The sequence below is a fragment of the Clarias gariepinus genome, chromosome 23 (assembly GCF_024256425.1).
Source record: "Clarias gariepinus isolate MV-2021 ecotype Netherlands chromosome 23, CGAR_prim_01v2, whole genome shotgun sequence".
NCBI lineage: Eukaryota > Metazoa > Chordata > Actinopteri > Siluriformes > Clariidae > Clarias > Clarias gariepinus.
In genome coordinates, this window is record NC_071122.1 from 24,892,574 (window position 1) to 24,920,443 (window position 27,870).

Below are 27,870 nucleotides of genomic sequence, written 5' to 3' on the forward strand. Positions count from 1 at the left end.
ACAATAGTCTTGTAGTGAGAGAAATCATTGTGTTATGTAGTGATTTGTGTCAAAGAAGTGATAGGTTAGAAAATTCCCAATTGATTATTTCTTTGCATGAACACTGTGTGAAAAATAAAAACCCAAATACTCAAAATATAATAACTGAAACAAAATAAAAACGAATTAATTACTTTGAAAGTTAAATAATAAAATTAGTTAAACATAAGAAGGAGCTTTAGTCAAACTAAAGAGTAACAAAAGAGTAGTACAGTGTGACTGTGCTCATAATGAAATTTTACAATTTCAATATAAAATATTCTTTAAATATTCAATTTCACAAAATGCCCATAAATAAAAACTTAATGTTTAATTCTATGTAAAATATTTAACTAATTCCTAATCTATTTAATTTATTTTGGAATTCCTACTATTACATCATATCATGGTCTTTAAAATTGTCTTACTAGAGTTTAAAACATTATTTCATCAAATAACAATAATAATAATAATAATAATAATAATAATAATTAAAAACACTACTAAATACAGAACTACTGTATATGCAGTCTGGCAATCTCACCACTAATCCCCTAGCCTACACTATTATAACCATGTTACGAATGTGGAAGTTTGTAATAAAACATGGGAAAACAGAGGTAAAAGGATGGTAAACAGAAATAAAAAGAGGTTCACATGATTATGAAAAACAATATTCCAAGTCCAAAAAAACATAATAATTATAACAAGACTTCCTAAAGGAATATTTCATGTCAGTATAAAATAACATACAGGTGCATTTACAGCCATTACACCACATGTCCCATAAATGATGTACAGCGAACCTTTGTAATGTCTATCAAAAATGTATTGAAAACATATCAAAAACATTTTACTGGGTGGAATAGTTGGCCTTCTCCTGTGTGTTCATCTACCCCATGTATTTTCATTTTTGAAAACTGTGAGCACACTAGCATAAGGTAATAAGTACAGGCTGGGTGAGGCTAAAATTTGCAGTGAGCAGGGGTATTGACCGAAGAGTCTCAGAGGTTTGTTTAAAAGCTGATGTGCATTTCTCAGACCTGAGTGCTGTATGGGACACCATGGAGCGAACCACATTGGTACTAACGATCCTTGGACATTTACTTCTCTGTGTCACTTCGGCCCCATTTCGTCAGGTACAGTCAGAGTTTTCCACAAATCCTCTGCTTTTATATTCAATTATATTATCTCACCTAACTGTACTTTTAAATGGGCACTTTTAAAGACTTTTGCTAATTTAGATTTTATTCTTCTGCTGTCTTATTAAAGCATGAACAGGTTGCTTTTTTCAGTAGTACATAAATAGAATGTTTTCTTTTAAATTTAAGTTGACAATGTTGGTCAATTTCTTTGAATTCTCTTTTGGTCATTAATAAAAACTCTATACCTAATTTAAAACATGTATTTTTAATTTAAAATATAGAGCAACTCTGGGGTGAAAGTCTGCTGATTTGTTTGAGTTGTTCTGTTTGTGTTGCAGAAGTTACTGGAATAGACAGTGTGTTTGCCTTAACAAAGCCTCAATACACCGCAGTCCATGTGTGATAATAAAACGCACAACTGATTGGACATTAAATATGTTTAAAAAGATCATTCACACTTGAAAATCACATTAGCTGTGAAATATCTATTCACTTTTAATGTCCAGTAAGGATTATAACTCGGTTTATCCAAGCTGGACATGTTATAAGAAATTCATTTAGAAAAGGCTTAATTGTACCGTTTTTCCCTCAACACAGCAACAGAATGTCGACATCTACAGTTTCCACATCAACTGCACAGTAAACAGCCGCTACGCCATCACAGTCATCACAAGCCGTGTGGCGAACCGGCTCAATGAGTCCAAAGAAGTTCATTTCCAGGTCAAGATACCCAAGAATGCTTTCATCAGCAAATTCAGGATGTAAGTCAAACACAAATGTGTAATTTCAACAAATCTATAGTCTTCTATTGTCTTTAGTCTTCCTAAAGAAAATCATTTGCTAAAATTGTCTAATTATGGTTAAGTAATTTATTAAATATTAGAATTAGTGAGATTGTATAGAATGTAAATCCAGCAGTCATCTTTAATCACCAAATCCACTGGCAGATACAGTATAGAAAGAATTGTAATTCCCAAAACAGACTCAAGCAAATATTAAATATTACATCTGGACATAAAAGAATGCATACTTTCCACAGAATAGAAGTCAACAGATGTGGCCAAACATATTTAAGATGACAAAAATATAAATTTTTAGCTGCTTAAAAAGTCATCTGCTTACTGTAATAAACTTAATGTCTTCTTCTTCTTTGTCTTTCGGCTGTTCCCATTCAGAATCATCTGCCTCCATCTAACCCTATCCTCTGTATCCTCTTCTCTCACACCAACTAACTTCATGTCCTTCCTCATTACATCCATAAATCTCCTCTTTGGTCTTCCTCTAGACCTCCTGCCTGGCAGTTCAAACCATAGAATCCTTCTACCGATATATTCACCATCTCTCCTCTGAACATGTCCAAACCACCTCAATCTGGCCTCTCTGACTTTACCTCCAAAACATCTAACATGGGTTGTCCCTCTGATGGACTCATTCTTGATCCTATCCATTCTTGTCACTCCCAAAGAGATCCTCAACATCTTTTCTTCAGCGTCACTGTCTCTAAGCCGTAGAGCATCGCTGGTCTCACCACTGTCCTGTACACCTTTCCTTTTATTCTCGCTGATACTCTTTTATCGCACTACACACCCGACACTTTTCTCCACCCATTTCAACCTGCCTGTACCCCCCTCTTCACCTCCTTTCCACACTCTCCGTTGCTCTGGACCGTTGACCCTAAGTACTTAAAGTCCTGCACCCTGTTCACCTCTGCTCCCTGTAGCCTTACCGTTCCACTTAGGTTCCTCTCATTCACATGTAGTCCATCTTGCTGTGGCTAAGCTTCATTCATCTGCTTTCCAAATTTTCCTCCACCTGTTCCCTGCTCTTGCTACAAAGCACAATGTCATCTGCAAACATCATAGTCCATGGAGACTTCTGTCTAACCTCATCTGTCATCCTGTCCATCACCAGAGCAAACCAAAAGGGTCCTCATACAACACCACAGCTCCTCTCTCGGCACGCTTTCTCTAAATCTACAAAGACACAATGCAACTCTTTATTACCTTCTCTGTACTTCTCCACCAGCATCCTTAAAGCAAACTTAATAAACTTTCAATAAAAAATTTATTTGTCACATACACAGTCATACACAGAACGATATGCAGTGAAATGCTTACACGTCCAACCTTAAAAAGACCTTAAAAATAAAAACTTATTATTATGAATAATGTTTAATATTATCACCAATAATATTTGTGGCCATTAAGAATGTGCGTCTAAAGGAAAGGGATGTCATGAACTGCCGCACCAGCGCACGGGCAGCCATTAATGTGTTAATCTTTCTTAGGCACCTGTCGACAGCAAGCGACAGAGCTCATAAATGTTTCAAGCATAAACTGTGAATATTAATGTATTTATTCTTTATTTACTTTTCTCCTTCTTCTGTATCAAATAATGATTCTTTTTTGACTGTGCTTTCTCTATTCATTATTATTATTATTATTATTATTATTATTATTAATAGTAGTAGTAGTGCTGTGAATGTATAATAATAATAATTATATATATTTTTAAATTATTATTATATTTAAATAATTATCTTTGCTTTTGCTATGAATACTAAAAGTGCTAAATAAACTCAATGCAAATATGTTAATGTCACTGTAAATACTGACATGACATGAACAAAGTGGAGCCAGCTTTGCCAATTCCTTTTTTTTCTTTTTCTCTGTGTTTTTGTAACTACATTTTTGAGTCTCATAAATGCAGGTTTTACTTACATTCCAGCGTGTCCACCCTGATTTTTAATCAGAACTACCTACATATTTATGCATTTATTGCAGGCCTCTTTTGTAAGTATCTCAAACCAGTATTTATTCACATGAAAAGAAAAAATATCATGGGTTGGGTTTAAAGTCAACGCATTCACAGACGTTGCATTGTGAGTATTTTATCAACAGTGTGGGGAGGACATTATGTTTTGAAGTAACTAATTACATTACAAAATTACTGTCATTAAAAAAGTAATCAGTTACATTAAAGTGTTATTTTCTGATAAAAGTAACTAGTTCGAGTACTTTTCCATTGCAGAAAATAAAAACTCATGCACCTTGTTTTAGTCAAGACCTTTATAATCATTCTACCATCATCACTCAGGAAGGTTTGACCCATAATTTGTTACCTACTAATACTGTACCCCTCTCACCTACACAGTGGCCGGCCGTAAGTACGGTTCATCATAATTTACCTCGAGTTTTGGCGCTGTGACTAGTTTTCCATCTTTTCATTGGGAACAACTAAATACCTGAGTACTTAAATGGTGGACCCAACGCCCTAGATTACTCGTTACATCAAAAAAGTAATCCAAATACTCTAACGCGTTACAAAGTCCCCCCAACACTGCTTATCAATGAAATAAAACTGTTCACAAAGGCATTTTGCAAAAGGCAGCATTTATTTAGCAAGTATATGTTTGTGTTTTGTTGCATTTTTGGGGGATCAGTAATAACATACTCAGACCACAAATAATTATTTAGTACTGGACACAAACAGCAAAAAAGCTTGAAGCGCTTTGCGTGGATTCAAGCAACAAGTCATTTTCTTGGGGAAAGTTTCATGTTTAATGGTAGCAATTACATCAGACTTCATAGTTGAATTTGATATTTTTCGATCTTGATTTATTTTAATTTATGAACAGTTGTGGGCAGTGGCGGACTGTCCATCTGGAGGACAGGGAGTTTTCTCTATATACAAAAATGATGGAAACCATAATATTGCACCTTTTTACTATGCAGACAAATTTCAAATTCAAATTTTATTTGTCACATACACAGTCATACACAGTACGATATGCAGTGTGTGTGTCTCTGTTCTCGGGTGTGTCCATAGTAAAACAACTAAATTCTTTTTTTTTGGTGTATAAAGCCTGATGTAACTTTTCAGCAGAATAATCTTTGTTTCACTGAATAATCCGTGACTTTTCATAAATATGTAAAACCCATTGATATCTGCTTCCCAGGACTCATATTGACGTGTCAGCGGTTTACACCTATACACTTAAATTCCTCACACAAACACGCTTCTTTTGAGAGAAACAAAAAATATGAAGCACGTTTTTTAAAACCTCTATTGGAATGCAATTCTTATGTTTATAAAAAAAATAAACAATAAAACAAAAATATGTTATATTATATTATGACTTGAATAAAGCAGCTCACATCGGAGCGCGCTGTCGCCATGGAAAAGCCAGCGTTTATTTAGCAAGTAGCCTATGTAGCCTATTTGATTTTGTTGCATTTCTGTGGGAGTATGTTGGTATTTTTATAGAGAAATCTGGTCATATCTGCGCATGGATTTATAAGTGTTTTTGATTAAAATGCTACAGTTTTTAAAGTGTAGGTGAGTTGTTTTTTTTCCAGATATGTTGATTTTGACATATCCACGAAGCATGACATTCACATAGTTAACACTATCAAATCACGAAATTAATTTTCAGACAATTTGAACCAAGGCATTGCCATATCCCTGTTAAGACTTTACAAAAACTATACGACAAACTTTTTATTATGAATTTTTGTGCACAATTTAGGACATCTCAAATAATTATTATGGACATAATTTAAAGCGCATATACAAAAATTCATCATGAAAGATCTATTGTAAAGCAAAATAAAATTCATGCTTTTTTCAGCATTGGAAACAATATTGTTTTAGGCTAACTTATTACACACAATACTTTGTTGTACTTGGTCTGGCTTTTAGATAAAGTCCTTCCATGCGCCATCTGGTGGATATTCTATGAGGCACAACACATTTATTTAAAATGGTGCTTGCGGAATCTATATACATATAATTATGTATAGTAACATCTGACAAAAAGATCTAAAAACACTGAAGCAGCACACTTTGTGAAAATGTATATTTGTATCTTTCTCGAAACTTTTAGCTGCAGCTGTACATTTCTGTTAAATTGACAGGCCTTTAGAATACGAAAAAATAAATGTCAGACCTTTCCCAGGAGACTTAGGCCACAAGGAGGTATACACCCTGAACAGGGTGCCTATCAATTACAACACGCACACACACACCAGACAACTTGGGAACACCAATTTGCTTTAGCCCACCAAGCATGAGGAGAACGTGCAAACTCCACACACAGCTAAGGATGGGACCCTGTAGGTGCAAGGCCACAGTCTTAAACACTTCACCACGTGTTACAAATAGAAAGAAAGTAGAAAAAAGAAAAGCCAGAAGTAAAGTAAAGCTGGTTGCATAGGTGTGCACACCCCTTTCTAACAAAACATGTAAATAAACCATTCATGCATGTTTAATTAACTCATTATAAATGTAATTATCATACACCTCTCATCCATTAAGTGATTCTGGATAACAGAAGAGAGAGTGGAATAACCAAGAGAGGATTAGTGTAAATAATGCTTGAGACCTGAGCGTGAGGACTAAAGATTTAATGAACTGCTTCTTAGGGCACATTGGCTCAGTTTGATCCGTCAATAAGCAGTATCCAAGGCAGGGCATTCCCTTTCGTACAGTGTTTGGCTGGTAAACATCTCACAATCTGAAAGGTGCTCAAATGGCGGAAAATTCTGAATGAACAACCACTGCTTATAAATAACAATAAACCTGAGCAAACTCCATAAACCCAGAGAAGCTGTGCTTGATGCATGGCATGGTCATACACTGCACGACTCAAAGCATAAAGCATTACTTGATCTACAGTAAGTTATAAAACTTAAAGTTTTTGTGATGATTTAGCAACTTGCCAAAGAGCTACAGTTAATTAAAAAAAAGCTATGCAGTGCAAAAAGATTTTGCAGAATAACAAGAAGAACCAGCCTGAAGCAAATAACAGTGCTCACTAAAAGCAGATAAACTACAATAAAACCTGTAATTGGTCAGGTGGGGAACTGCGAGGAGCCAAGGTTATATTCAGATTTTGTTAGCATACAGGTCCATGCCTCTATAATTGTAGTTTAACTGTATAGAATAAAATTTAACACATACAAAAAGATATGTCTAAAAACCTCCTCATCAGGACCATAGAGGGAAAGACGTATGATGGAGTTGTAAAGCAGAAAGAAGCGGCACAACAACAGTACAGTCAAGCAGTATCTCGAGGAGAAAGTGCTGGGATTGTCAGGTATCACAGGAATAGAAATAAGAAAGAATGCTTACACACCTGTATTATTCCATTAATTAAGATATTATGGTGTATCTTTTACTTTAATTAAAATAAGATAAGCTTTTTAGCATAAGATATACCTTTATTATCTTATTTGAAACTACACTGAAAGACTCAGTTTAAGTTTTAAGACATAAATTAACCAGTTTAATTAACTTTCTACCTATTTAATTAACTATCATTGCCACTATTATACACATTAATGATGCTTGTTATGACTTCAGCTCAGTAGGACGGACTCTGGAGGACTTTAAAACCTCAGTGACGGTGGCAGCTTTCAGTAAGGTGACCTTTGAACTCACCTATGAAGAGCTGCTAAAGAGACGGCTGGGCAAATATCAGTTACAAATCAACGCTCAACCAATGCAGGTGGTGGCAGATTTCAAGGTGATTTAGGACATAAAGGACAAACAACATCTCTGTTTTGGTCCAAATGATTTTGTACTGCTAATTTAACAAACAATAGATTCAATGTCAGTAGGCAATTTTCCCATCGTAACAATGTTTAACAATGTTACCTTGCTAGATATGACTTACTGTACATTGAGTTAATCAAACACAATAAAAACTACTTTAGTTGTAGCCTTTTAAAAAAAACTTATATTCAAGTTGTCCCCACTAGATCGATGTCTACATTAATGAGCATCCGGGTATTTCCTTCCTGGAGATTAAAGGAGGGCTGAAAACTCAGGAGCTGTCCAGTGCTGTAACCAGTACTCTGGCTTCATCTACCAAAGAGGTGAGAAATGTTAAAGTTATGTAACTGTTAGATTCATCATGTTATATTATAATACAATGCATCACAATTATAACACAAAGCTAAATAATTAACTGCACACACTCATTTGCATGTGCAGGCATGGGTGAACTTTTACCCTGCTCGTGAGCAGCAGACAAAGTGTGAAGGTTGTGGAGAAAATGGACTAAACGGAGACCTGATCATAGAGTACGATGTGAAGAGACCAAAACAAAATGGAGAACTACAGGTTATTTATAGAAACATAAAATTGAATGTAAAAAGATTAGCGCATCAGTTGCTTTTTATTAAGTACAATAAAGGACAACAAAGCCATATCCTACTATTTAGACTCCCTTGTTTGTGATCTGAAACAACATTTTTTATTTATTTGTTTTTATTATACTTAAAACCCTTACTCACATTTTCAGGCATCAAACGGATATTTCGTCCACTACTTTGCACCCACAGACATTCAGAAAATCCCCAAAAATGTGGTTTTTATCATCGACCGAAGTGGCTCTATGCGTGGCAGGAAAATGGCTCAGGTAAAGATGATCAGATGTGTTATTGAGTCTCTTTGTGAATTTACATTTTATTTTGAGCTTTATTTATCATTATATACTGTGGGATTTATTTATTTTTTTAGTTTTTAGTTTTTTGTCATTTTAGACTCGTACAGCGATGCTAAAGATTTTGGGAGATCTTGCTCAGGAGGATTACTTCGGCCTGATAATCTTTGACTCCAGGATAGATGTCTGGAAAGCCAAACTCGTCCAGGCCACAGAGAAGAATTTGAATGAAGCAAAAGATTTTGTAAAGAACATTAATGATAGAGGAGGTACAGTCACTTTCAATACTGAATATCAAAATTGAGGGATCGTAGTGGTGGTCAGAGTAGGGTATACCTGTTACTGTTAAATATGTTACTGTAATATAATTACTTTTTTGGATAAGGCAGTAATGTAACACATTACATTTTAAATGCATGTAATTTGTAATTTACCAATGTCAATAATATTATGTTACTAGTGTTATAAATGTAGTGTTTAAAAATTAATCAAATGCATTTTAAAATCACGTTTTGTATGGTAGCATCAGTTAATAAGCATGCACTTTAATCAATCGTCTGAGAGCTTTGTAGTTTTACATTTGATGTAACGGTTGACTTTTTTTTTTTTGCACTAGGTCTTACAGGAAAATTGGTAATTTAATTGAGAAAAAACGAGGAAGGAGGGTTGAAGGAGGGAGGAAGAGGGAAAAAGGGAATATTTTTAACGCAGAGAAAGCCCTAGATCCGTTAACATTAATTATCGCCAGCCGGCCTGACCTTGCCCTTTCATGCACCTGCAGGGCGTCAACATAGGGAGCCTATGGAGTAAGTGAGGAGCGACAACAGATTGAGACACACGTCCATCACAGGTGCACGCTGTAACAGGTGTTTTCAAAGTACAGTAGAACCTCGGATTAAGTGTATCGCGGTTTACAAGTGTTCCACAAAACGAGCAAAGATTTGTAATAAATTATGACTTGAAAAACGAGCATTGTCTTGGTGCACCAAGTATCATCTTTCACGCATGTGCTTCTTGTTTTGACGGCGAGCGTCACGTGATTACAACTGAGCCAACAGTTTTTCTCTCTTGCGCTGCGGTCTTAGTGCTCGTCTCTTACTGGTATAATTAACATCCGTGCACGCGTGTACTATTTCTTATAACACACATGTATGCGCGCGAGTAAAGCGAAAAAAAACCTCAATACAAGGGTTAAAAATCTGTTTTCTTCCTCATCGCGGTGTGTGTGTGTGTAATTTGCGAGCGTAATTTGACACTGTGTGTGTGAAGCCACTTTTTCAAACACACACGATCACAGAAATGAAGGCGAGAGACACACAATTCGAAGAAACTCAGCTCTGTCGCTAATCTTTTTAGAAGTAAGGTGCTGGTTAATTTGTTTGTTTGTTTGTTTGTTTTACTTCACAGCAGTGATTGTTAGTTTGCGCTCACACGAGTGTCATGAGCGAAGTTTATGGCTAATTTTAGATAAAACAGTGTAGCGGGAAAGAGACGTTGATTTATGAACGCTGTTTACGGAAGGTGTAGTCCAGTGCGAGAGATGCATTGTGGGTAATACAGTCCGGTGTGTGTGAACGCGAATGCGAGATGTAAGCTAGGTTATAGAGCCTGAGTTTTGTTCTTTAGTAGTTTTTTTTGTTGTATATGTATAAGTGGAGGATTCACCCGAAAGTTTCTAGTATAACCTGACAATGCAGAAAATAAAAGAACCGGTGCATCGACCAGTTTGTCCATCTTATCATTACACGAGCATAAATTAACGGGCTGTTACTCTGTCGCAAGCAACATTAAAACAAGGCGGAGAAGCTTTAATAATTTAGGGAAGAACAACAGGCTTTCCGTTAATGTGTGTGTTTAATTCAGACGAAAGGAGACAGTTTTACTGTGTAAGATGAGGAGGGGAAGACAGGAGGGGCTGAAAGCAAGAGTCTCCACTTACTCTAGCCTCACACACACACACACACACACACACAGTGTCTGCAGAAAGGGAAACACTTACCTGTCGGGATTTATTTTTTACTTTTTTAAAAGGTAAAGTGCAGTTTAATTTGTTTTATTTAAACTTTATATTGTGTATTAATTATTTTTATGTATTTATGTGGGCTGTAGGACGAATAATTTAAGTTTCCATTATTTCTTATGGGAAATTAAATTTGTTTTACAAGCGTTTTGGAATACAAACCCACTTCCGGACTGAATTATGCTAGTAATCCGAGGTTTCACTGTAACTTGAAAGTAACGTAATTAGTAATCTGATTACTTTTACATGTAATAATCAGTTCAGCAAATTACAATTTTAAAGTAGTTATATTAGTTATTATTGTAGTAGATCATTTTTTCTGAGTAACTTCCCCAACACTGGTGGTGGTTAAAATCACAACTCTTGAGAATTATTATCAAAGCTGTATTAGTCATTCAGTTATGATATTCCGAGCTTATCCGAGCTACAAACCTATTGTTACAAGAAAAGTTTTATAAAACAAGGAAAGAGCAGTACACAAACAGATTTTTAATACAACATAAAGAAAACCAGGTGTAAAACAAAGAAGGAGATAAGTAATATGTTTAGAAAAACTGCGTAAATGTGTCTACACAATTTAAATAATGTGATAAGAGCTTTGGCAGAAAAAGTCGGGCTAGATTCTATTTAATTTGTTCCAAATACTGCAAATAAAAATGTTTGGTTTCGACTGCAACAAACTGTACATGATAAAACATGTGCTATAATCTAACCTCCTGTCATAAAGGGGTGGTAATGGCTAATGATGTTGCTGTGGGCATAAGGACATTAGCTCAATGGCGAAACACAAGCTTTATGATGACACACAGGCTTAATGACAATACACAGGACATTGCAGACAAGCTAAGCATGTAGCTGAAACGGGACACGAACAAGCTCAGAGACACGGAGGTACGAGGGACACAGAAAGGCGAGGGACTGGACTAGAGACCCGGGGAGTCGAGAGACGAGATCAGAGACTAGAGACAGGACTAGGGCTAAAGACACAGGGGGACGAGAGATGGGACTACAGACAGGACTAGGGCTTAACATGATTATTAGCTAAACACGGCACGAGGGAGCCAAACATACAGTGGCCTAAACGTCGAGGGAGCCAAACATACAGTGGCCTAAACATCGAGGGAGCCAAACATACAGTGGCCTAAACATCAAGAGAGCCAAACATATAGTGGCCTAAACGTCGAGGGAGCCAAACATACAGTGGCCTAAACGTCGAGGGAGCCAAACATACAGTGGCCTAAACATCGAGGGAGCCAAACATACAGTGGCCTAAACGTCGAGGGAGCCAAACATACCAGACCTAAACATCGAGGGAGCCAAACATACCAGACCTAAACATCCAAGGGACTACAGCAACACTAGAGACACAAACAGAACTTACAAAACCTGGTGATACAAACAAGACTGCACAAGACCGAATTTGCTCCACAAAAGACTAAGACAACTGGTGCCTTGGGACATGCTTCTAGGTTATGGTACAACAAACTCAAGAAATAAAATATAAGGCAAACCAAAATATAAACAAACCAAAATACAAAACAAAAGTGCCCAACTAGATGGCAGTAAATACTAACAATCAATGCTTCACCCAGTTTCCCAGACTAAACAGGTATAAGGAATTTAATGAGCTACCTCGTTCACCTGACCGAGGTGCCTTTTGGGAAACTGAGTCTGCAAACAAAAACTACAAAAAACTAAACATTACCCTCCAGTGGCGATTCCTTGCACCTCTGCAGAGACAAAACAGCTGTCTATTAATATAAATTTCTTTCATTGTATTAAATAACTTAATATGTATTAAATAAATTATGAATTATTTTTTACTGATCATCCACTCAGCCACAGACATCAATGCTGCAGTGCTGAAGGGGGTGAATATGATCAATAGATACCCCCGAGACGGCTCCGCCTCCATCCTCATCCTGCTTACCGATGGAGACCCTACTACAGGTATAAAAGGGTTAAACTGTATTATTAAACCTGACATTGTTAGAGTTTTTTTTTTATTTTTTGCTGACATTGTTAGAGGGTTTTTTTTTTTTTTTTTTGCTGCTTCATTTACTTATGGCCAATTCCTACTGACCACATCTGCTGCTTAATTTATTATGGTGTAAATATAAAAGAAAATGCCTTAAAACAGTTTTTTGTAATATCATCCACTGTTGTCTTAATGCTTTGCTCACAAATGTTCAACTTCAGCAGAGGTTGGATATCAAGATGCTGGAGTTAAAAAATCCTAGCTGACAATACTGCAACAATCAATATATATTTAAGTTTTAATACCCTCAAAGGAAATAACCTGCCTTAATGTATTTTTTAGGGATGCACCGAAATGAAAATTCTGGGCCGAAAACGAAACCGAAATTTTTGGATGCACTTGGCCGAAAACCGATACCGAAACCGAAAATGGCTTCATTAAAAAAACATGTTTAAAATATTTTCTTTTTGTTTGTATTAAAAAAACTACAAATTAATTAAGCAATCAAACTTTTATTGATAATAAATAACAGTAATAAGGCTGTTTAACAATAACAAAACTAAATAAAATTTCTTTCTGTAACATATTGCAACTTTGCTGTCCTCATCTGAAACTTTGAAGTGCTTCCAAACCGCTGACATACTCCGTGTTTGATGCGTAATGACAGCGCGAACGAGACGGGAGGATGGGAGAGGCATGGCGACAATTTCGGCTTTTATTTTCGGCGCTTTCTTACGTTTCGGCCGAAACCGATAATGCTATTTCGGCCGAAAATTTTCGGCGGCCGAAATTTCGGTGCATCCCTAGTATTTTTTATACTTTAAATCAATGTTTTGAGCAAAATTAAATTACAACATTAGTGAGTTGTAAAATAAAACAATTATGCAATTATAAGTATGCATTTAAATAAGTGACATAACCTTAGTACAATAAAAAATCTAATTCCATTAAAGTTCGTGCACAATTGGAATTATGAGGTTTTAGCTTTTAACAATACTGTAACCATCGACACACTTTTAACTTTCAATTACCTTTTAATTTTATTGTTTTGAAATTGTAATGCATACTATTCAGGATAAAATGTCTTTATGTAGTATGACATGTATTAATGCATTTATTTACTCCACTAGAACCTTAGTAAGGACTGTCCCCCACAGGTGAAACCAACACAGGGAGAATTCAGGAAAATGTCAAACAGGCCATTGATGGTAAATTTCCACTTTACTGCCTGGGGTTTGGATTTGATGTTAACTTTGATTTCTTGGAGAAAATGGCGCTGGAAAATGATGGAGTTGCTCGCAGGATCTATGAGGACTCAGATGCTGACCTCCAGCTACAGGTGAGATACAGCATAGGGGTCATTTTCAGTTATATCCATTTCCATGTGCTTGTTAGGCAGAGCTTCAACTCCATTTCATGCTTTCATGCTTAGGGCTTCTATGAGGAGGTGGCCACGCCGCTCTTAACTGATGTTCAAATAAACTACAACGGAACAGCGAATCTCACCCAGACCAGTTTCAGGCAGTATTATAACGGCCCGAGATTGTGGTGGCGGGACAAATCACAGACAACAGCCTGGAGACTTTACAAACTGAGGTCATCGCAATCTCAGTAAGAACCCCAGTGCTCCTACAGTTCTGGACCCGGTTTCCTGATAACGCACACTCTTGACGCGCTAAAAAGACTCTTAAAATATATTTTACTTTTCTAAGTATGTTTCTCGAATTGTCCCTTAGGAGTCTTCTTAAGTAGCTGCCTCTTACATCCAACGTTACAAGGCGCTGTCTTTTTACTATCTTACCCTGCAAAAAAAAATAAAACATGCTTAACATGTGGAAGCTCGCGGACCTTGCAGATCTTCGCGGAACATTGGGTAAGCACTTGGGGCGATCACGTGCCTAATGCCTCTATCTCACCTATACGGTTTAACTCATGGTGAGATACGATGTCAGGCACCGCGAGCTGCCGCGATTAAACATGTTTCATTTTTCAAGAGGAAAGATGCAAACGTAATCACAGCGCAAAAACCCGCAGTGAACCATGATAAACCCTACTTTTGGCCATCACGCGAAACCGTCTAGGTGGGTTAGGGGTATAACACCGTATCTCACAGCTAGTCAAACCGCAGTGCTGAGATAGCTGTATTAAGCATTACAATCACTCAGACAAATTAACGGATGCAGGGTTTGAAACTCCCAAGTTTATTTTCTTATTTATCTAAATCAAATTTCATCATAAAATAAAACGTGTCAAAAGAAAAATGCCATCCAGTCATGAATGATGGCTAATGATCAATGAAACATATTTTAAACAAAAAGCAGCAAGCAGCTGGACATGATGTGTAGCGTAAGTATGACGCGTTGGCCTAGTAAGCGCAGGTCTAAGCAGGTCAGGAAGCTCCATAATCTGTTGCCTTGGAAGGTGAAACCTTTTTTTTTTTAAATAGCCACCTCAGGCAAAATATGAAAAGGGCTGAAGTTTTGCCTAAAGGAAGAATTTACATGAACCACGCGGCTCAACACGCTATATCGCTGCCAAATTGTTTGCCACCTGTTCAATATTAAAAGTGATTGCCAATTTTAATGCATTAGTCACATTATGAAATAGGCTCATTAAAAGTCACCCTTATTAGTTTTGATATCAAATATAATAAAATTCTTAAACAGGCCTACAGTATATTCCATCATTAATACGACTTTGATAACGTGCCATAATGTGCTTCCATACACCGCTGATTTATAAAGACTGCTGCACAGTGGCGGAGACCAGTGTCTTGAGCTGAAACCACGCTAAGAATGACCAACCTTACGAATGTGTGACTTACCTAAGAGATACTTAGGAGTACGAACGTTTTGGAAAATGCGCCATAACGTTAGAGAGAGGTTAAGGTACAACTTACGAACTATTTAGCGATAAGAAGCTTTCAAGAAACCGGGCCCTGTTCTTAAGTTACCGTTTCCTGTACATCTGTTACTTATTTGTCAATGTTAATCATGCACAAGTAAAAAAGTAAATACTACAGTCTGATTCGATGAAACCCGAGTGGACTGGTGAGATCAATAGTCTTTACACCAACACTTTACATATTTAACCAGAGTATCTATTTTGCAGGCTATCTCCCACTTTTTTATCTCTTTATTACTTACAGATAGGCTCAAAAGTTACTTACCAGGACTCCGTGTCTACACAAGACATCATTGATGTTTTACCACAACATGAAAACTTCATCCAGAGACTGTGGGCTTATCTTACAGTCAAACAGCTCCTGGAGAAAGAGTGAGTGATCACCCTGTTAATGCTTTACATAAATAACTTTCTGATTTTAAACCATGTTTTAAGTTTTGCATTCATGTGTTTCAGAGTGACACTTAAAGGGGATGAGAAAGAAGCAGCCAGGAAAAAAGCTCTGGATCTCTCTCTCAAATATGAATTTGTGACTCCACTCACCTCCATGGTTGTCACCAAGCCACAAGAAAATGAGACACAGGTCGCCCACAAACCCAAAGAAGGGGAAGAGCCAAGCACAGTTCATCGGAGTAAGTATACAGGATACGATAGCATGGGTTAAAAACCCAGTGGATATTAAAAATCATCAAGCAAGCCAATTTTTCAATAGGTTTTCATGTTCTTCTTTATTTAATTTAAAGGTTACACACAATAATCTGCCTCATTTAGCTTCTACATGTTTACATTATGTTTAAAAATACAGTTATTATTATACATACATTAACTTTATTTTATGAGTCTAACATAAGCATACTAATTTTTATCATGACATTTTTATTTTTGTTTAATTTGTATATTTTACTTAAGTGGATTTTTTACCTTAATTTTAATTTACAGGTAGATTTTTTTAGTGAACAGCTGGTAAAAATTTAAGTGGCCCCCAGTGGCACAAAAGAATGTATGTAATGGGAAAAAATAATGACAAATATTTCATTTATTTTGTTTACGACTGTCTTGTTTATTTATCACGTTAGTTATTTGTACTGCTATAACATCATCAATCAGCTTCTTTTGAATTATTCCAACTATACAGTATATTTTAAATATATATTTCAATTGTAAATTAATAAGTAGAGGCACTGGTAAAAACAACTACTTACAATTACTCGGCAATAAGTATACTAAGTACAGTGGAACCCCAGATTGTGAGTTACACGGTTTGCGAGTGTTCCGCAAGACGAGCAAAGATTCACATACAAACACACCCCTCCTTCTCTCGCCTTTCCACACACACACACACACACTTGTTCTCTCTAATGGAAACACTGCTCTGTCGCGATTCTTTTCAAAGGTAAAGTGCAGGTTAATTTGTTTTTATAATATTATTTATTTAATATTATTTTACAGCATTGATTCCATTAGTATGCGCTCACGTAAGTGTTATTAGTGATGTTCCTTGTTAATTTTTTTCATTAAAAACAGTTTTCTGTTAATGTGTGTGTATGTGAAACTTAAATAAGAGAGGAGGAGGGGTCACCTTGTAAGACGAAAAAAGGGAGAGGTGGGTCGGATTCCTCCTCTCCTCTTACTTTAGCTTCACACACAAACACACACACATAGCGCCTGCACACATGAAAGGAAACACTTATCTGTCAGGATTTAATTTTACAGTGCAGGTTAATTTGTTTTATTTTTACTTTAGATTTTGTATTCATTATTTTTAGGTTTTAATTTTTTTGGGCTGTGGAACGAGTAGTCTGAGTTTACATTATTTCTTATGGGGAAATTTTATTTACGAGTGTTTTGAAATACTGGAATGAATCATGGAATGAAATACTGGAATGAATCATGCTCATAATCCAAGGTTCCACTGTATTATCTTATTTTCTTTTGTTACCAAATGCCCAGTGCAGTTAATATCAAACAAGAGAGGAAAAGGTAGGAGGATGAATAATCTAGGCTACAGATTATTTTAATATACTACATTTAAAGCACTCTATTTTGAAATACTTGTGGTTCACCGTGAACATTAGTCTCCTTTTTAAAATATCATCTCATGGTGTTTTGATAACATACTACATTTGTGTCTCAGGTTACTTTAATATCTTACATTGGGTATGTTAAGTAAAAATAAAATGTAGCAGAAAACCAAATAATTGTCCTTTCTTGATGCAATCGAACATTAAGTGTAAATGAACACAACATTATTCTCACAAATTAATCATTAATGCAGACTTCACATTGATGCATACACTGTTTTTATTCTCCCTGGAACAACAAGATAGTGTTAGTTTATGGGACATTTTTGCTTGCTTATTTTGCCTTTTAAGCATTTTTTTATTGTTTTATCCAAGGTACCGGACCTCCCAGGGGTAACCCAGGTCTAGGAATACGACTACGCTCTGGGCAAGGGCCTGCACATTATGATGGTATATGTAAACATGCCACTTATCAATTTTAAATGAACAGATAATTTTTACTAATTTATAATTCCTTATGGGGAAATGTATAAATTTTTATGCTTGTTTGTACAGATGCCAATTACTTTGAAGGTAAGTTAATTATGTAGTATATGTAGTGGATTATGTTCTATACAAAAAAGTAGTAACAAATTGTATGAATGTTTTTTAATTGACTTATGACATTTTATCAAGCACTTGACAAAACAAATTTTCCAGTCCCGAATGTTCATTCTTCAAAACTACTGACCATCAGTGCACAAGTACAGTTTATGCAATTAACATGCTTTATTAAAACTACAAGAGATTTATTTAGAATGAACCTGACATTCTGTACTAAACAGTACACTAGGACTAAAAAGGCTTGTGACAGAACCATTAAATAAATACAATTTAACTAATTTGTGATTTCTCAGATTCTTCTCCTCTGTTAAAAAAAAAAACTCTTGCAATAAACTGCTGGTTTTAACATAAAATATGAGTTGAACAAGTGAAATTTCTGGCACCTGTGTTTCATGTTGCTTCATATAATAGTGTAACAATGGATATAACAGGAACATGATAACGTTTCAATAGCGCGCTCTTAAGGAACTTAATGTTATACCAAGCCCTTAATAATTGAGAAATTGATAATACCATGAACTAGTTGAAGAATTAAATAATAAGGGCAATGACCGTATTCTAAAGAGAGAAATACATGTCAGTATTTACAGTGACATTAAAATATTTGCATTGAGTTTAATCATGTACTGTAGCATTTTTTGTATTCATAAGACACTCAAAGGCTTATAAATATAATTAAGAGAAAAGCGCACATGAAGGAGAGAATCACAATTTCAATTTATATTCAGGATCTTTTATTTTCCTTTTCTTTTTTTCACCCCTTGTTTTGTGTCAGTAATGATTCTTCTTTGACTATACTTTATCATTATTATTTTTCAAAATTATTACCTTTGCTTTTTGCTTTCCTTCTTCAGTAGTTTTCATACCTAATACATTTGACTGCACAGTTTAATGTGTGTTATTTTTTTATTTTGTGACTTGATTCTGGGTGTATGCAGGAACCGTGACATATTGTGTGTTTTGTTTGATTCTCTCTTAATCACCTGTGTTAGACCTTTAATGTTCTTGTGAATGTAAACAGTGATGCAGTGTTTTGTGTTTGATTAAACTCAATGCAGATGTTGTAATTTTCTTTGTTCTTCTAGATTATACAGAACCTGAGTCATGCAGGGGTAGGTACGGTGTGTGCGTGGTGGGGGCATCGCATGTGTGTGCACACAAAACTATATGCTTTATTTTCTGCAAGCTTTTCTTAAAGGTTGTCAGCTTTGCCACATATTTTAGAAATAAAAATTATATGGTAAATTTATCATCATTATTAGAAATCTATAACATTTTAGATTTATGACATTTAAAACTGTTTTATTGTGGATCAAACTGCAACATGTAATATATCTTTCAATCGTGTTCAATCAGCACTATTTCCTAAAATATCACTGTGTTAATTTTTTCATTTTTCATTACTGTTAAACCTTGGATTGTGAGCATAATTTGTTCCAGAAGCATGTTTGTATATCAAAGCATCAATATATCAAAGTGAATATATGAATGTATACTGTGTAGGACAACTTGTACTACAAGTATGAGAGAGAGAAAAACTATCGGCTTAGTTGTGATCATGTGACACTCGGCAGAAAAAGCGCATGTATACTACTTGTATATCAAGACCTCACTCGTTCATAAACCCATAAATGCACCAAAAAATGTAAGGCGCTAATGGCGCTTAAGAAATGATACCAAGGCTTACTGAAGCATTAATGTCAAGAGTGGGCAGCTGAAATTTTTTAACATATTCCAAATTTCCTATACATAGTATCGGGAGGAAATTTTTCATGCAATGTGAACAAAAACAAGAGAACTCTCACTGAGCGCAAAAGAGTCTGTAAGGAGTCATTAAGGAGCTCCAAGAAGTAGCAAATTCGGCTAAGTGGAAGGGAGGCATTATGCACAGAAAACAGAGATTCGTTTATGCCCAGTACTTTTCACAACAAATTTATGCCTAAGTTATCTTATATTCATTTTATCTATTTATTTTCGCAAACTAGACTCGACATCTTAACATTTAAGATTGGGGGAAAAAAAGCTATTCAGTTGGGAATCGTAAGTCAGTGTGCCGATTCATCTATGTCCACATTAACTTCAAAATAGATTTTTAAATAATTTATTACATTTATAATAAAGCTGCGGTTGGTGAAACAAACAGCGATAATGTTACCAGCGCTGTAGCTTGCTCCGCCGCTGGGACTCTCGATGAGTCCGTTCCGAGATCCAGTGCCGGAATATTAATTTCACTGCTCCGCTTGCCCTGGTTTGCTCGCACTAGCCCCGTCAGGGCTGACACCAATGTAGCGTTTTACTGCCGGAAAGGATGCTGGAGAGACGAGAGAGCTTACTTGCTGCTTAATGCAATGGCTGGGAGTACTTTATTTTGTCACACAGCATGTATAGCATGAGCAATACATTCACTTGAGAACCTACACCCAATTCAGCCTAAGCATGAACCAGAGCACATTCAATAGGTCACACACACACTCCACACACAAACATGGCCGAAGCCCCCAGCACAAACAACCTTCCCCAACAGGGTGAACACAGAGAACCCCTTGCAAGGCATGATGGTCGACAGTCGCTGCCCCGCCCACGCCACAATATATTTAAAGCTTTGCAAATTTTATACCCTATAACAATAATATCCCTTTAATGCTTTGTAAGCTCTTGGCAAGGCTTTTGCCAAAAGATGCATCTAAGTAAAAATCAGGAAAAACCTACTAGAACAGCTGAATCCTATTTAAACAATACAAATACTCAAGGTCATGCTGTTGTACTGAATATCAGCATGGTTCTTATGCAATCTTAGCCGGCATAATATAATCAAAGGCATCTCAGCCGTGATAATATTCAGTACTATAGCATGACCCCGAATGTGAATGCTTTTATACAACTGTCCCACAAACACCATTTTATTTTTAACAGATTATGTTTATTTAACATAGTGTTGTTTAAGATGACATATTATCAGGTGTATTTTCTTGCTGAAAGTGCTTCTGCTGGTTTTGAATGTGGGTTTGGCAGGCAGTCCTAGTGATGATAATGTCTATTATCACCAGTCATGGAATGCCGCTTGTCCATACATTCTCAGAACTAACTGCTGTATAATTAGGGTTAATCGGAGTTACTTTAAATAGTGCCAAGCGTGTCCTGACAGCTATTTAACATAAGTTGAAATGTGATTGGTTAACTTGGAACAAATCCTCTAATATCAGAGGGTGTGCAGTTATGCACCTACATTTACAAAATAGATTTTTTTCTTTTTCCCTCTCCCAAAAAATCTGTTGGATTTTTTAGTTAAATTGTACACATTCTAGACACTTTATAGACATTTTGACACTTATATAAAAAAAAATTGCTTTCTTTTTTTTATCGTTAAAGACTACCAGGACAGAGGTATGAGGTACCTTATTCCTCCATTGAAGGAATCGGGTATGTGCAGCATATGTATATGTATAATATGCTTTAGTTTTGTGTTACGTATATGAGAATCTGCAGTAGATTATGCACTATGCCTATATTGGGTCTGCAGTAAAGAATAAAAAAGTTTTAAAAATTTAAAATTAGGCATGTTTTGCTTTTGCTGTTGGTAAAAGTTCATAAAATTTCTTTCAGCAATACATTAATTTTCCATGTTTTTTTGTCTGTTACATACTATTAGGATATCAAAGAAGACAAAAAAATAAACGACTATCTATGCCTTCAAAACGACAACGACGACCATCCAGGCTCAGACTAATGAGAATAGATCCCATTTCCGAGCCTAAAGGTACTATTAAATAAATTCGAACATCAAAATTTGTTGCATCTTATTCTCATTCCATCAGTTTGCAGGATGTTTTTGGTCTTTACTCTTTCTCTCTCTCTCTCTCTCACACACACACATGCACACTCAGTGAGTAGTGTGAGGTTTTTAATCTCTGCTCAGCCAAAACAGATCTGTTATGACACACCTGGAGACCAGAAGCTCCGCCTCCTCTTAGACAACTCATCAGGTGAGTAATTTAAAGGTTTGGAAGCTTCCAAGGTTTTTTCTGTCATATAAAAACATAAAGGGTACAGCAGGTAGAGAAATGCGGAGTGGTTAACCCCAAAACTATTAAAGTCCAGCAGAAATCAATAACAATAATTAAGCTTAATAATATTTAAATACAATGAACTATAGGCATAAAACAAATAAAACTGTAAATGTGTGCAATGAGCAGATTACAAATGTTACATGATGTGTATGTATAGGTAGCAGGCGTATAGTGTAATGTTTAGGTGTACTGAAGTGGCATATGTAAGCAGTTTGGTTAGAGGGAAATTCCTCTCTCTATAACTTTGACAGTTTTTCCCCTCAACCAAAGAAAATTTGACTAGAATACAGAGAGATGCTTAGCCAAAAATAAACAAAATTATGCTTACTGCTAACAACCTAATAAGCAACTAGTGTAAAATTGCATCCACATCTAGGGCTATGATTAATAGACAATGACCATTGTTAAAAGTGTTAAAGAAAATTGAGTTGAATTTAGTATCCAAAACTTTTTCAATATCCACATTTTTTTTTTCTTTCAGATTTAACATTAAACATTCTTAAGTTTGATGCCGTACAGTATGCTCTTGCTGGGTTGACACATTCCATTTGATTTAGTAGATAGAACCTTTTTACTTTAAAAAATGTCCCAAAATGTACACAACTTCACATAATGTAAATAGATTGTCACAAAATAAGAATGCGAATTAATAAAGCCACAGTTGATAAAGCATTTATGATACTAAAAGCCCACTGCAATGATCTTGGGGACAATTTAGGACACAGTGTATGTTATTTCCACTGGTCATTCTCTCTCATTTTGTTTCTCCATAGACATATCTATAAATGGACAACTTTCAGATAAAGGTTTCCAGCTAGTTGTTATTCATTATAAAACAGCGACGCTAAATGTGAGCACTGCCACAAGTGTCTACTCTGATCAAGGGACGAGTGTGGAGTTTGTATGGGGGCAGACAGAGACCAGCAGCCTGGAAACAGACAGGTAAGGACAAAATATAAATGTGCTAGCTTGTAATGTCAAAACATCACAACACAAAAACACCTGGAAGTCCAGGATTAAATCTTTATGATTATGTACTTTGTATGAAACTTAAATATAGCCCCATCCACTGTTGTGTAGATGACAAGATGGCATTATTACCTTCATCACTACAGCCGAAAACAATGAAATCACTAATTTATCAATATATTAATAAAATGGTCAGAGTCTCCTTGCTGTTTTTCCCCGATGCATTGATAATCATTAGTCCACTTCTGCCGGTGCGAAAACCTTATGCGTGCGGCTGAGTGCTGATTAGACCACATAGGAAATTAAAGAGCAGGATCACGATGTAGCCTCAACATCCTGGAGCCCAAACCTTATTTAAATTTACTTACAATATAACTAATATTATAAGCAAATAACAGTAGCCCACAATTAATAAAGAATTTTTATTTAGACTATAAATAATACATCTTATATGGCTCTTTGTCAGGGTAAATCATTCAGTGACAAGCCTGTAAATTTCCATGTAAAACTGGTACATCTGTATAAATAAATAATTTAAATTTATGCATTATGAGCTATTGATCATTGATTTATGTAAATAACTTAGATGTAAGTAAATGCTTATTGCTGCGCTGTTTGGGGGAGTGATGTGCTGATGGTCTGTATGCTTTGATCTGAGAGAGAGAGAGCGTGTGTGTGCGTGTGTGTGTGTGTGTGTGGTGTCACCAGAGAGGTGTGACTAAGTCTTACATATTTATGAAAAGAATAACAGCGGCTTTGCTGAAAAAAGTTAGGCACATCACTCACACTTTCAAAAAGTGAAACAATGTTTCAGTCATCTCCATATTTATATTCAGCCCCAATCCACACTCTCCTGCTCCTATGTCCTCCCCTACAAAGAAATCAGTCACAGTCACTACTTCTGCACTCCCAGCAATCAATATCTCAGTGGATCAGGTAAAGCATGGCCTCAGGAAGATCAGCCCTACAAAAGCTGTAGGTCCGGATAAGATCAATCCGAGAGTCCTGAAATCTTGTGCTCCCCAACTATTTGGTGTCCTCCAGTACCTCTTTAGCCTGAGCCTGTCTCTGCAAAAAGTCCCTGCGCTGTGGAAAACATCATGCATTGTGCCGGTACCCAAAACACCACGTCCTTGTGCCCAGAACGATTTCAGGCCTGTTGCTTTGACATCGCACATTATGAAGGTGTTCGAGAGACTGATCCTGGATACACTTCGTCCCCTGGTGAAGTCCTCTCTGAACCCTCTTCAGTTTGCCTATCAGCCGTTCATGGGAGTCGATGATGCCATAATACACCTGCTACATCGTACCTACTCTCACCTTGACAAGCCTAGGACCACAGTAAGGATGATGTTCTTTGACTTTTCCAGTGCCTTCAACACCATCCAACTGGCAGTACTGGGGGAGAAACTAATGAACATAAACATTGACACCCGCTTGGTTTCCTGGATCATGGACTATCTGACCTGCCGTCCCCAGTATGTCCGACTACAGAACTGTGTGTCCGAGACTTTGATCTGCAGCACTGGAGCTCCCCAGGGGACTGTACTGTCTCCGTTTCTTTTCACCCTATATACATCTGACTTTAGATATAACAGGTTAGTCATGCCACCTGCAGAAGTTCTCTGACGACTCTGTGGTTGTTGGGTGTGTAAAGGAGGGTGACACCTCTGAGTACCAGTCTGTGGTGGATGACTTCGTTTCCTGGTGTGAGCATAACCACCTACAACTAAACATCAGGAAAATAAAGAAGATGGTTGTAGACTTTAGGAGAAGCAATACCCCTGTGACTCCTATATCTGTAAAGGGAGAGATAGTGGACATGGTCTCTGAATACAAATATCTCGGAGTCCATCTGGACAACAAACTTGACTGGTCACTCAACACAACAGCACTCTACAAGGAAGGACAGAGTCGGTTGTATTTTCTTCGAAGGCTCAGGTCTTTTAACGTCTCTAACACCATTCTGCGGATGTTCTATGAAACCGTTGTGGCGAGTGTCATTTTTTATGCTGTGGTCTGTTGGGGTGGTAACATTAGGGTGTCTGATAAGAACAAACTGGACAAGTCAATTAAAAAGGCCGGATCGGTGCTAGGCATGGAGCTTGACTCCGTGGATGTAGTAGCAAAGAGGAGGATTCTATCCAAAGTACAATCCATTTTGAACAATCCTTCTCACCCGCTACACAGTGTCTTTGCTGAACAGAGGAGCAGTTTCAGCCAGAGACTGGTTACTATCAAGTGTTCCACAGAGCGCCACAGAAGATCCTTTCTCCCAACGGCCATAAAAATTTACAAGTCTTCCCTGTAACTCATACACACATGTATGTGGATTTTTCACTAACTGTTACACAACAGGACATTATCACATACCATATTAATAATATAATTACTGCAATACTACTTCCTAATAAAATATGTAATACAAGATTACATACAATAATACAATATTACATAAACAATACTAGATTACTGTGCAATACTTACAAGTGGCCCTGAGTCATATTCTTATGGTACTTACTGTTTTAAGACCTTTTTTTTTTTTTTTAAGATTATTATTATTATTATTTATTACCTTTATTCTTTATTACCTTTCTTAGTTAACAACTGTGAGCACCTGTAACCGAGCATAAGCAATTTCCCTCTGGGATTAATAAAGTTATTTGAATCTTGAATCTTGAATATTATATTCTCCATATTTAATTTCGAACATTTTGCATGCTACCATTTGAGAAACTGGAGAATAACAGATGTTCATTTGTAAATAACTCACTACACCTCATTGGACTCAGCATGAACCAACCCAACAATGTGTTTACCCAGCATTTTTTTGTACTGCATAGGAGTGTACTGCATAAATATTTAGTACAACAAAATTCCTGAAAAACCTATGAAACATTTACCTAAATGTAAGAAAATTAAATTTTTAAGTTATTCTAATGTTCTATTCTTCTAGTTATTTCTATACTTAAAGTTTGATGTCATTAAATGTAACATCTTTGAAAATAATAACAATAAACAGATACAAACAGATAGGATACAACACTTGATTCTTTTTACAAATAAAATTATCAGCTAGTGAACTTGATCATCTGCCTAAACAACATTAAACCGATGTTTTGTTTTTTACTCACTATTGTACAGTAAATGTCAATAGCTCTAGTTCAGATTTTTTATGTATGTTGTATAAAGTACTCGGTTGTGGAAATTACCATCACTGTAGTGTTTCGTCAACATATGATTTTTTGTGACTTAAGCTCTAATTACATTTTTAAAAACTGCAGAAACTAAAAATGTCACTTTGCGCCTTTTGGCAGTCATTTCACAAATTACTTTGAAATGCAACTGATTTATTTTGCCCGTTGCCATTATGCTGCGGTGATGAGCACAGCGGTAATAGGCAATTTGGTTGACTACCTACTGTACTAGGCATACTGCAGCTAATGTGATTTTGCCAGCTGTGCACATTTCCTTGACTTACCAAATGCAATACTTTGCTCAGAGGGTAAGGAGCTCATGGTCCTAGATGTTTCCCGAATTCCTTGTAATGTGTTATTGTTTCCTTCCTGCATAGTAAGCAGATAACTGCTCACCGTTTTTTAATGTCCTGGTGGCAAGTCCCAAACATCACTTGTCTAATAATGCAAAAAGAAAACATATTTCACAAATATATTTTAGTACTCACAACAGCTGTTGCTCAGTTTCTCCTCTATCTAACTTCATAGTTTGCCTAAACGGATTAACTAGTCCCTGCCTGAGCCATTAGAAATATACTGTAGCCCTGTGAAGTTGAGTGCACACACTATATAACAGGGGGAGGATACCTGTGTTGTTTTTTCCTTTTAAAAGTGTACGTGGTTTAAATTATAATAAAACACTATTACATTAAAAAGTTACTAAGGCATACTTAACTAACTGATCATTTTGTCATTCCACAGTGTGTCAATATTTCTAAGGAGCAATGAATTAGACGTCACCATGGGAAGTGTACGTGTTGTTTTCCTCCTTCATAAAAAAACGGAGGATCTGTTGCTGTGGCTTGTTATTCATCAACAACCAAAAAATCCTAACACCAAAGGCATTCTGGGTAATACACAACACAAAAGCAAAGTCAAATTAAATTAATTGGTGTTTAAATCAAGAGTAATGGTAAGGTAGTGTAAAATTCACATTTTTTCATTTATGATAAAGATTCTCATTGATGTCCACCTGAGACAGGCTGAATAGTTATTCCAAATCACAGGATTTTGACAGCCGGACTGTCAAAAAGCATTTTTTTTTTTTTTTACATGAGGTGAAAAAAGGAAGATGTGCGTTGTCACGTAGCTTGTTTGATTAAGCAAAATAATTTACTGACAATTACTTAAGATTTTTTATTTAATATTTAAGGAAAAAAGGAACTTCACTATGAAGAGCTCTCAGGATCAAAGCTCAAAATCCACAACCAGGAAGTTGGGGCATCGAAGTAAGCAAATAAACAATTCTACATTTTTACATAATTTTTTATATAATATACATGCTCTTAAATGATATGTTTCTATTTTATTATAGGAGCTCTGCCATCGACTACAGATTTCATGCAGCCCCTAGTGTGGATTGTTGGCTTGTACCATTACAGTCTGTCCTGCAGGGAGAGATTTCTGACTTTACTGTCTCACAGCTGTAGAATGCCTTGCTGATTATATGAATCTTATTTTC

The 27,870-nt window shown here is 36.1% G+C and overlaps 1 pseudogene; it reads left to right on the top strand.

Moving 5' to 3' along the window:
• The first annotated feature begins 1,082 nt into the window (after positions 1-1,082).
• Positions 1,083-27,870, top strand: LOC128510946 (inter-alpha-trypsin inhibitor heavy chain H3-like; annotated as a pseudogene).